The following is a 12,051-nucleotide window of genomic DNA, read 5'->3' as shown; positions in this document are numbered from 1 at the left end:
TATCTCTAATTTGTAAATTAAATTGTTCACGGTGGCTATTTTCAGTATTTTGATTACTCTAACTGTAAGTAAACAAAGCATGAATAAGTATCAAATGAACAAAATACAATTTCAGAAAAAAAAAAAATCACTTAACATCAAGGACCTAAACCCATACCACTGCATTGCTGTAGTTCAAATTTCTTGAAAAATGATGCATTGACATTGAGGTTGCCAAGACCAAGAGGCAAGAGCTGGTAAATTAATCACTTCATTTTCCACCACAACGGCACAACCTGCACAAATTATATCATAGTTTCAAAATCAAAGAAACTAGTAAAAAATAGTGAGTTCTGCTAACTAATGAATGCATTTTTGAAGCTCAATAAATAATAGAGAAGTTTTTGTGTAGTTGTACAAGTTCATCCAAGTAATGTATTAATGTAAATGGACTGGAGGCAACAACTCTGGGTGTGCTAACGATTTTTCACAATAAGCAAAATAAATACACAATCCTAGGTGATAAGTGTGCTAATTATTGTTAATTTAAAAGACAACGTGCTTTGTTCTATCATCATCCAAAATAAGCAAAATAAATAAATAAACCCAATACAATATATGTATTGTATTGATTGAGAAAAATCAATTATTAGCAGCATACTTAAACTAATTAACTTGATCAAATTGATTATCTTAATATTTCCTGTTCCAAAATTCATAGCATGAGAAACTAACACAACACATGTGCATTATCATTGGAATTCAACAAAGAAAATATATGGAAAGCAACAACTATCATTTTAGCAAATCCCATGCCATAATTTTCAGGATTAAGTGAACATAGCAAATTATGAAAGGAAATAAACAAATTGAAATCAAACATATGGAACCCTAATGCTTGTTCACAACCAAGTCAGTAGGATTAGATTAAAAAGATGAGGGCATAGTGGGGTATGATGAGGCAAGGCATAAATTAGGTTAGGTCAAGAATTCTAAATATCATCCTTGACTTGACCCCAATTGAAAAAAAAAATAAGGGATTTCTTGAACTTGACTTGACTATAGTGTGGTGAAATAGCCTTTGACTTTACCCAATCAGTGTGGGTAGGGTTAGGTCTCTGCAAGTTCAAGCCATTTTTCCAACTCTACTTCCATGTTTGTCTTCCGGACGGATGGCAAAATTGGGCACCAACTCCAATTGAATAAACATTTTTTTTTTCTTATTTTAGTCTTTTTATTGAATTGACTGATGTTGATAAATATAGGAAACCTATCACGATGAGGTTGGTGATCAATTTACAAGTCTCTATCTCTTTCTCTCTATCCCCACTAGAAACCCCATCATGCGAGGTTGGGTTTCATTGAAAACCCAACTCAATCACTAGAACTCTCTTTTGCTTTTAAACTTGGAACCCAATTTGGGTTTGATTTCTTTGAACATTTTGGGTTTGAAGCCTTTGAGATCTAGGTTCTATTTCTTGGCTTCAAACCCAAATTCGAACAACAAATGGATATATTGTATCCATGCACACCCCATGCATCAATCCCATCCTCTACTAATAGCAAATGGATAGCCCATGCAAGTCTTACACAATCAACAAAGCCATCAACAATTGGATCATTTGCAGAAGCTATCAACTAAACAACATAATCATGAATTCCAAAAAATAAACAAATTTCTTTCAATAATTAAAATATATAAGCAATCACCATTTACAATACTTACAGTTTCCAAAAAATAAACAAATCTCTGGTGTTGCATTTAGAGCATCGGAAATTAAAATTGATAACCAACAACATCAAAAGGCTGTAAGTAATCTATGCAAAAAGTAGAAAAGAAACAAATAAAAAATTATAAGGCAACATGGGACATGAACATTGGATATCCCTTCAACCAGTCATCAATAATTTTCCACCAAAATAATATCTCTATCAAAAGAAGCAAAGTTACCTGACTTGTTGCACTCAGCCAGTGCTCAAGGCCAAAAACCCAAATCTAGACTTGCAACAAAGTTCGAGCTTTCTCCCCCAATCTAGAAAACAATCATCTCACAGAAACAATACAAAGCAAATGTGTAAAAGAAAATGTGTAATGAGTCATGACTCCTAATTTTGTCTTGCTAGTCCAAAAAACCCTTAAACACAGTCAACTAAAGCAAATCAAATAATCAATAGATAACAATACATGTCATATTGGAGAAGTCAACTGTCTAACCTTCTAAAAACACATAAGAAAATGGCCAGATACTTCTAAAAACACATATTGGAGAAGTTAAATGAACTAAAATGCTGTATATATGCTTCATTCTAAATCTGTAAAATAATACAATAAACAAATATTAACTAATGCATTAAACACATCAAAACAGATACTGAAATTGAAATATTGAGAGGCACAAATTCTCTTACTTACAAATGCATGAGTCTTAAAAATCTAAATTTCCATTGGTACGAGGCTGTCAACGGTAATCTTTGCCAATTCTAAAACAAACAATACACAAAATTAATTAAATAATTTAAAAGTAACAAGTATTGAACTAAAAGTAAAAAAAAAAAAAAGAGTAACAATTAGTTTACCTTCAAGTTGTTCAACATGATCCAAATCTTCTTCAACACTCATTGAGGTGGTAGATGACTGAATCCAATCTTGCGTACAAATCAAACTTTCAATCACTTTAGAAGAAAGAGAACTCCGAAATGGATCAAGTACTCGACCCCCTGTGCTGAAGGCAGACTCAGACGCAACAGTAGAAACTAGAATTGCCAACACATCTCGAGCCATAGAAGATAGAATAAGAAACCGATGAGAATTCACTTTCCACCAATTCAAAATGTCAAAATCATCAGTTTCCTCCTCACACACTTCACTAAAATACTTATCCCATTCCGAAGGCACAGTTGTAGACCCACTACCACTAGCATACTTAAACTTTTTGAAACGAGAACTAAGTAAATTTGGTCTGCCAGATTTTCCCTTCTCAACATTCTCCACAATAGATGGAGTAGACACTTGAGACTGCTCTCCTGCTTCACCTTGAGGCGTCAATTTTTTCTTATATTCTTCATATAAAACATATACGACATCTTTTAAGGACAAAACTGCAGCAACCCCTTTCTCACCTTGATACATCTCCTGAAGTGCATACTCCATAAACTCTAACTTGTGCCTAGGATCAAGTACCACAGCAATGTAAAGCAAGTGATTTATTTTTTTTGGATCCCCCCAATATTTATCAAACTTTCTTTCATTTTTCCAGCCATCTCACTCAACTTAAGATCATCACCCTCCTACCACTCATGTAAAAGACAATGAACGGTACTAATCTCATGAAAAAAAGTGTTGGAGGTGACATATGAAGTACCCGAAACCCGCAAAGTAAGCTCATAAAACTGTTGCAACACTCTAACAAACATTCTGACCCTTGTCCAATCCTCTGGCTTGGGTCTCCCATCGATAGTAATAACCTATTGCAAGTCATTATTCCAATTACTTGTACCAAGATCAAGCATAAAACATGGCTCTTCCTCATCAAACCTCTCAAAAGCCCTCTCAAACTTTTGAGCAGTCTCTAACATCAAGTATGTGGAGTTCCATCTAGTTGCAACATCCAACAACAATAAGCCCTTACACTCTATTTTTTCCATTTCCACACATTCTTTGAATTTTCTTAGTCTTGCTGGAGATTGCCTAATATATCTGACTGCATCCCTAACTCTTGTTATTGAATCATCTAGCTCTTTCAACCCATGTTGCACAACCAGATTTATTATATGAGCCACACACCAAATATGCAAATAATGGCCACTCATAATGCTAGCATCCCATTTTGCCATTTTTTTCTTGAAGTTACCCATAGCAACATCATTTGAACTAGCATTATCTATTGTCAAACTCAAAACTCTATCAAGTTTTCATCCCATTAAACACTTCTCAATTGCCATAGCAATGGCATCACCCTTGTGACTATATATTGGACAAAAATTTAAAAAAAAATTCTTCAATGTCCAATTGTTGTCAATATAGTGTGCCGTCAAGCACATATAATTAATCATTTGAATGGAGGTCCATGTGTCTGTGGTTAAGCAAACTCTTTGACATGAATTTTTTACCTCATTCATCAATTTTAACCTCTCTTCATTAAATAATTCAAAACAATCACAAGAAATTGTCCAACGTGAAGGAATCCGAAATTTTGGACAAATCACATTAATGAAGTGCCTAAACCCCTCATTTTGGACAAATTTGAAAGGCATCTCATCTACTATCACCATGCGTGCTAAATCCTTTCTAGCAAGCACTTGATCAAATCTCCAATTCACCAATCACATACTATCCCCCTCTCTCTCAACCCTCGTTGAAGTTGGTTGCAAGTTTAATTCCATTTGGTGGGTTTCCAAAGCATAAGGGTGTTTTTTACATGTTCCCATATGATTCCTTAGAGCCGTAGTCCCATTTTTTTGGGGATCACAATGGAACTCCCTAGAACAATAGTTGCAGCTCGCTTTAATTTGACCCTCTGAATTTGTAAACTTTGTAAAATGATCCCACACATCTAACCTAACTCTTAATGTTTTTCTCTTTGCCTTTCCTAGTGATGTTGCACCTCTATCAGCTTCAGATTGACTACCTTGACTTGATACTATTGGTGTAGGTCTTGAACTATCATCCATACTAGGGATATTTGTTGTGTGACTGGTGTCTTCTTCTCTTGCCATCTAAAATTAATACAATTATAAATTTGTAATTAATATGTATTGTATTTAAAGAGTGATTTTAAATATATTCTAGTTGTTGTCATTTGATTTGTGTCTTAGGGAATGAAAAGATCTCACATCATTTATAAGTAAAACAATTAAGGAATTATGCAATCTGTTGAGTGTTGACAATCTGTTGGTAGATTGTTTTTTGCTTCTGTTTTTTTTTTTTTTTTTCCTTTCATTTTGATTTCAATTTCAGTGGATTCCTGGATTGAGGCATTATGTGGTTTAATTTAATAATTTGAGCTCGATAAAAGCATTTTCTTTAATTTGACAATCTGTTGACAGATTATTTTTTCTTCTGTATACTGTATGTGGTTTAATTTGAGCCCAATAAAGGCATTTTCTTTATTTAGGAAAGCTTTGGTTGTTCTAATAAGTGTGTTTATTTTATTCTGTTATTGGTGTTTGTTGTGCTATCTTTTGGTAAAGCCTTCATATTAAAAATCAAACATGGAATAATAATCATATATTATATTCTAATTGTATAATTTGTATTGTTCCCTTACATACAACATACATTATTTTAATAAACACACACACTGCCAAAGAAGGTAATAAAAACTATACAGTTGATGCAAAAAGTATCAGCCAACTATATCATTTTTATAAATGCACACAATAAGAGACATGCAGTTTGAAAACTTATGGTGTTTATGAAAAAGTAAAAAGGGAAAGAAATAACTAAATTATTATTAAATTTGTTGGATTACTACTTTATTCATATTTTGACATTTTTTTTAAAGTTGTTAATGCATGTGACATGACATTATAAGATAAGATTTCATTATTATTTAACTGCAAAAATTTCAAGATCACAACATAAGAACAATGGATTGGTTGTGGTAATTATTTTTAAGAGTGACATCCAACCAACCACATACAATATAAAATCATTTACACGAAAAATTTTCAAATTAGTGGACATCAACAGATTCAACACAACAATTACATGATGACATCCAACCACATACAATACAAAATCATTTACACGAAAATTTTTTAGATTAGTGAACATCAACAGAACAGATTTAACACAACAGTGACATCCAACCAAAAAGATACTTAAAAAATAATCGAATGTTCCATTGACTCATCAGAATAATTTCAGATTAGTGAACAGATAAAAGAGAACAAAACAACAGTCAACAAAGAACAACATAAAAGAATTTACACGAAAATGTTAAATAGTCAACAAAGAACAAACTAAGGTAAGTTACCTTTAACCTTTAGGAGTGGACGGACGGACGACTAAATCGCTTTAGGAGTGGATGGTGGACCGTGGACGGACGCCAGTGATATCTACAAAAACAAAAGAACAAAATAAATACAGAGAGATAGAGGCATAGCCACATAGAGCAACTAAGAAAGAAAGAGAGGGGGGAGAAAGAGATCGCTCGAGAGAGAAAGAGATCGCGCGATGAGTCGATAATAGAAGTAGAACTAACCTGTTGGATGGTGGTGGTGACGAAGGATGGCCGAAAGCAATCAACGACGACGGTAGACAGTGACGACGACGACGACAGTAGGGTTTTGGTAGGGGGTTAGGGTTTCAATTTCGAGCCTCTCTCTCTCTCTCTCTCGTCGATTAGAAATCTGGAGAAGGCTCGAGAATGCACTCGAAGTCCCCTCACGCACGATTAACCGAAGCCATCACAAAACGACGTCGTTTATGATACACAAAAGCGACGTCGTTTGATCATTAGTCGGCTTTGATTAATCGGTTAACCGACCACCAAACCGAGCTTATATTTAACTAACCGAACAGTATAATCGAACCGAACCTTTCTAACTGAACACATAACCGAACCGACCTTGGGGTAACTGAACCAGTAACCGAGCCATATTTAACCGAACCGAATCGACCGGTTCGGTTCGGTTAGTTCGGTTTAACCGAACCCCTGCACACCCCTAGCGACGGGAGGAATTGGTGAGCTTGGCTTAAGGAATACTTGATAAATGACATATGCAACAAAAATTATTGTTAAAACAAACGTATGAAATCCATAATATAAACAAATAAATACCAAAATAAGTAAGAATACCTGCACAAAATGACAGTCATTCACAAATCATATAGTAACCATCATGTGATGTACTGTTGGAGGAGGGATCGATCTGAGTGGAAGATATGTAAGACACTGGATCCGTGACAAATGCACCAATACGACATTGTATCTTGAAGCAACTAAATGGCCTATGTCAGGTAAAGTCCTCCAATGCTCGCACGGTGCAATGTTATCAAAGCAATACAATATATGTAGTAGCTCATCCACACGCATTTCTGATCCATATAATTGTGTATACATCGCACAAAAAGATTGCAACTCTCCTATTAGACTAAAACGAATATCTCTCCAACTGTGCTCACTCATTCCAAGTAACCCTACTATCGCGCGAAATCCACAATGTCCATCTAATTCTACATTAACAATACTATGCAATAACGGTTATATTTGTGGTGGGAAACAATCATCATACCCCTTGAGTCGGTTGGTGTTTCACTTGGATATCCATATTGTTAGTGATCTACTGTCTTGACCAGATTGAACTATTTCAAATAAGGACTGATCACATTTGGTGGATGTATCAATCTGAATTTTCTTCTTCGATGCTGGCTTACCCTTCGTCCTAACTTTCATGGTTGGTGGTTGTAGTGAAGTTGTGTCTGGATTAACTATTTCTCTCAATTTTTGCTTTAATACTTGCTTCACTGGCTCCGGTTCTGAATAAAACAGTTTATATATACTCTTTATTTCTAGCTCAATCGTTACCTGCGATGACACACCATCATAAGCTGACTGCACTACCTGCAACCTTATCCAATAAAAATGCATAGTTGACAAGGGAATTGGCCATCCTTGTACCATGAACTCTGCAATTTCATGTGCACAAGGTAAACCATATATGCTTCTAATCACACATCCACATGAAACTTTGTCTATCCCAATTTTATGAGCAAGTTGTGACTGCATTAGTACCATATTCAGTGCACTTCTCGATATAACACCTCACAATTCTCTAAAAATTGTTGGCTTAAAGTTATGTTGCACCAATGTTAAACTTTTTTCAAACGACCCCTTAATCTCTACATGTTGCAACTCAATAAGACTGTTGATAATTGTCCATGATGACTCTAAGTCACATTGAGAAGATCCAAGATGTCTCTTCAATTTTGCATGTGCACTCTTAGCCCTGTTCGTAGTAATGTTGCCAAAATACATTATTCTATTTGTCCATGCTGCAACAAATTTTTCCTTATAATCATTCAACCATGTCTTTCTCATATAATTAAGTGTGCCCTCATATGCATAGTACTCAAGTGTTAACTCATACAGACGACGTTCATATTCATCCTCAGTCGATGCAAAAACAACCAGGTTCCAACTTAATATAAATTTCTCCCATGTCTCCTTTCTATCAAATAATTTCTTACATTTGGCGAGCACATTTTTTGATATATGCCACCTACACAACAAGGTGCTCGTGGTTGGAAACACTTTTTGTATTGCATTCATTAATCCCAATTCTCTATCGGTTACAATTACTCCTGGATATGTATTATGAGTCATTAGACTCTTTAATTTCTCCATTGCCCATGTGTAATTATCCTCATATTCATGATCCATAATGCGAAAGCAATAGAAAAAGTTAGCTCAGTTGACATCACACCAACGATCTTTAGCGATGGATACTTATATCTATTAGTTTTGTATGTACAGCCCATTATTAACACATGGGAAAATGTTTTAAATAACTCTATAGTCATCGGATGAGGCCAAAATAAGTCTGTGATATAATCTGATAATATATCACTTCTATGTCACTCCACATAATTACAATCTTTTAATTTTTTCATCAACTGTTGTATTTGTGATCGACCACATTTATCCATTACTCTATATCTTTGTCGTGCATTTTATATAGTTTTGATGGTACTCACATTTTTTTTATCTTCTGCCTTTAACGTCATTAAAATATTTCTTGGCTTTACAAAATTGTTAAACATTGTTATCATAATTTGTTTCTCTTTCTCTGTAAGTTGGCCAGCATATGAATGACCCTCAAGTTGAGCTGCTGGTAAATGGTTGTGCAATCCACATATAACTTTCAACATCCAGTGTTCATTTGACAATTTAACACCAAGTAACTCAAATGGACAACCACACTTTTTAAAACCTATTGTCCTACGATTTGTTTCTCCTATTGTCTCATCTCCTTTTTTTAATGATTTATATTTTCCACTCAATTCACAAGCAAGACGAACTCTAGGTTTTCTTCCTATACCTTTAGATTCAAAACCCTTTATAATAATAACCATTCCATTTTCTTTTCCAACTATCTTAAGCCATTCAATCAGTGTTTCCCTATTATTAAAAATCTCATTCCTAACAAAAGCATGACTAGTGTAACAGCCCACTTCTTCAGGGCGTGTTATGCCTTAGGAAATTTGGTCTATATTTTTTTTTTTTTTATCTCTACATTATCCCGAAATTCCCTAAGACCCTATCTAGTACGAGATATCTACACTAGAAATAAATACAAAGCGGAAGCTTAATCGAACCTGCACATGGTACATTTACTTGCTTCTTGACGTCTCGTGTCACTACATATCACCAATCTCGAAATCATCTCTGCAAGTCCCGACTGGAACGTTCAATGTTTCATGGGCGAACCCAAGTTAGATGATGAACCATCTAAGTAAGGGTACATAATGCTATGTCATGAATGTATGCAATGTCTTTCATCGTAGGTGTCAACTGCACCCCTCATGCTACCTACCATTTTAGCGGCCACCTCTTTCGAAGCCGGGGTGTATGGGTGCACCCTTGGTAAGGCAGCGGTGCCAGTTCGTACTCCCTACGGCCTCATATGCGTGTGATCGATGATATCAACGTGTAATTATGCATTTTATAATCATGTATGCAGTCTACGTGATGGATACATATCAGGGTATGTCAATATGATGAAAACATTTTCGAGGAAGTACCACTTACCTTTTATAGCTTATTGGGCTACCTCGATATCCGTGTCTTGCCTCGTGCATCGCCTCGATTTGCGTGCCAACTTCAAAATTTGCACAAGTCTCTTCAACTTCAACCTCAAAGTACCCTAATCACCATAATTATTTAAATAAACATTAAAACCTATTTTTCCATAATTTCTAGCATTTTCTATCATTTTTTCTCTATTTTTTCTTAATTTTCCTTAATAAATCCAAACTAAATATGTCTAAAAATATTTTCTCAAATATTCCACTACGACAATTCATAAAATAATATTCTAGAATTTCTGAAATTTTCTAAGGATTTTACTCACCTTAACTTAGCATCTCGGATTTTCTCGGTATGCATGTCGTATTCTCAAAAAAAGTGCTCGGGCCGTTTTTCTTGCCAAAATCTTCGGAATATTGCTGGAACCTAATTTCCTACTTTTCGGGAATTTTCTAGGATTTTTCCCATTTTTCCTATATTTTCTCTATTTTCTTTTCTTTTCTTTCTTTTTCTTTTCTTTTATTTTCTTTTATTTTTTTTCCTTACTTCTTCTTCAACCTCCCGCTCCCCTGCTCCGCGCACTATTCCCTCTTCTCTTTTCTTCTTCCTTCTCTTCTTCCTCCTCTTCTTCTTCTTCTTCTTCTTCTTCTTCCTTCCTTCCTTCCTTCCCCTGCAACTCCTCTGCTCGTTCTTCTTCTTCGTGACAGCCATGCCCGCGCACGGCCTCGCTCCGTCGGCCATCACGATCGCCCCAACGGCCACCCCCGATGCCGTCGGCTGCTCCACGCCGGCCTCTGCGAGCCGTCATTGCTGCCGCACCTTGCTGCCATTATCGCGGTAGCTGCTCCAGCTCGGTGAGCTCGCGGCCATGGCCGCGAGTTTGCTGTTTCCAGACGCCTCTCAAGCCTCCATTGCCGTCTTCGGCCTTGCCGACCACTGCCAGGGGCACCATCAACAGTCGTCCTTGCCTCCTCGCGAGCTTGCCCTGCTTCGCGACCAGCTCACTGTCGCGGCTGCCATAGCCGCGACCCACCTTCTTCCAGCTCTCTCTCTCTCTCTCTCATTGCCCAGCCCGAGCTCGATCTCTCCCTCTCGGCCCTCGCTCTTTCTTTCCCTGATTCCCACTTTCTTGCTGCTTTAAATTTGGGCCAAATGCATCTCAATTTATAGGCAGTGGCTTCACTGTTACAAGCTTGCCCACCACGCACATCATTTAATATGAAAATCTCCACAGATTTTGCTGCGCTATTCTTAAATCTTGCTGCCACAATCTCCCTATTTTGCGGCCAAAATCTCGGCTATTAAAGCTTCACAGAAGCTTCGCGAAGCCATTACATTTGCAGCATGGGCAGCCTCACACCGCGCACAGCACGTTTTATATACATATATATATAATCCTATATTATATAATAAAATTATATATTAAAATTCTAAAAATTCATTTCCATTTCACTTAAATAATTATCTAATTGTAACTATGCCCTTAATTATCAAATTTATTTCCATTACAATACTGAAAATGCAAGATTAATAATCCAATTCTTAGTTAAAAAGGATAATTTTGCCCCAGTGACCTTACCGGGCTATCGTTTCATCCCCAAACCACTGAAGGGTTGATCGTTATGCAAAACCGAAGCCCCCCTAGGGTTCCATTGATTTTTCGGGAGTCTCCTACAACGATTCGGTTTTACAGCCTAAATGATAGCTATATTTTAGCTGTATCGAAAACTATTCCGAATTCGATTTCTTTCGCCACCATAAATCTTAACTTGGGACGCATATCGAGACCATATCATTTTTTTTAGACAATTTCACTCCGAGGCATTCCCTGTAGTTGATTCAGTACCTAAAATTGCAATAAAATCCATTTTTCGGTATTCTAAACTTATTAAAATTATGTGGCAGCCTTATCTAAACATGGGGTATTACATTCTCCCCTCCTTACAAAAATTTCGTCCTCGAAATTTGCCACATGTCCTAAATCTCAAAATTTCATCCTTGAAATTAATATCTGACTGATCAAATAACTGCGGAAGATCAAAACTTGTGAATACCAATGCGCATATCAAAATCAGAACCCTTAAACTGACCATGCTCATCAACCCATAGACAAGTTCACTTGTCAACCATGCATACCTTTCAAATCTTGACCGCATAACTCAGTCCTTGGGCCACGAGTCTTAATCTGAATTTTCTATCCAAGTCGGTATACATATTATCATAATGAGCCTACAATTCTCACATCATCAATTGCTTTTCACTAAGTCATCCAATCGATATCACGACACTTTTCTATTTACTGATTTTTCCACGACGTTAA

This window comes from Diospyros lotus, chromosome 1 (assembly GCF_014633365.1).
Source record: "Diospyros lotus cultivar Yz01 chromosome 1, ASM1463336v1, whole genome shotgun sequence".
Classification (NCBI taxonomy): Eukaryota; Viridiplantae; Streptophyta; class Magnoliopsida; order Ericales; family Ebenaceae; genus Diospyros; species Diospyros lotus.
This window is presented reverse-complemented; position numbering follows the sequence as displayed.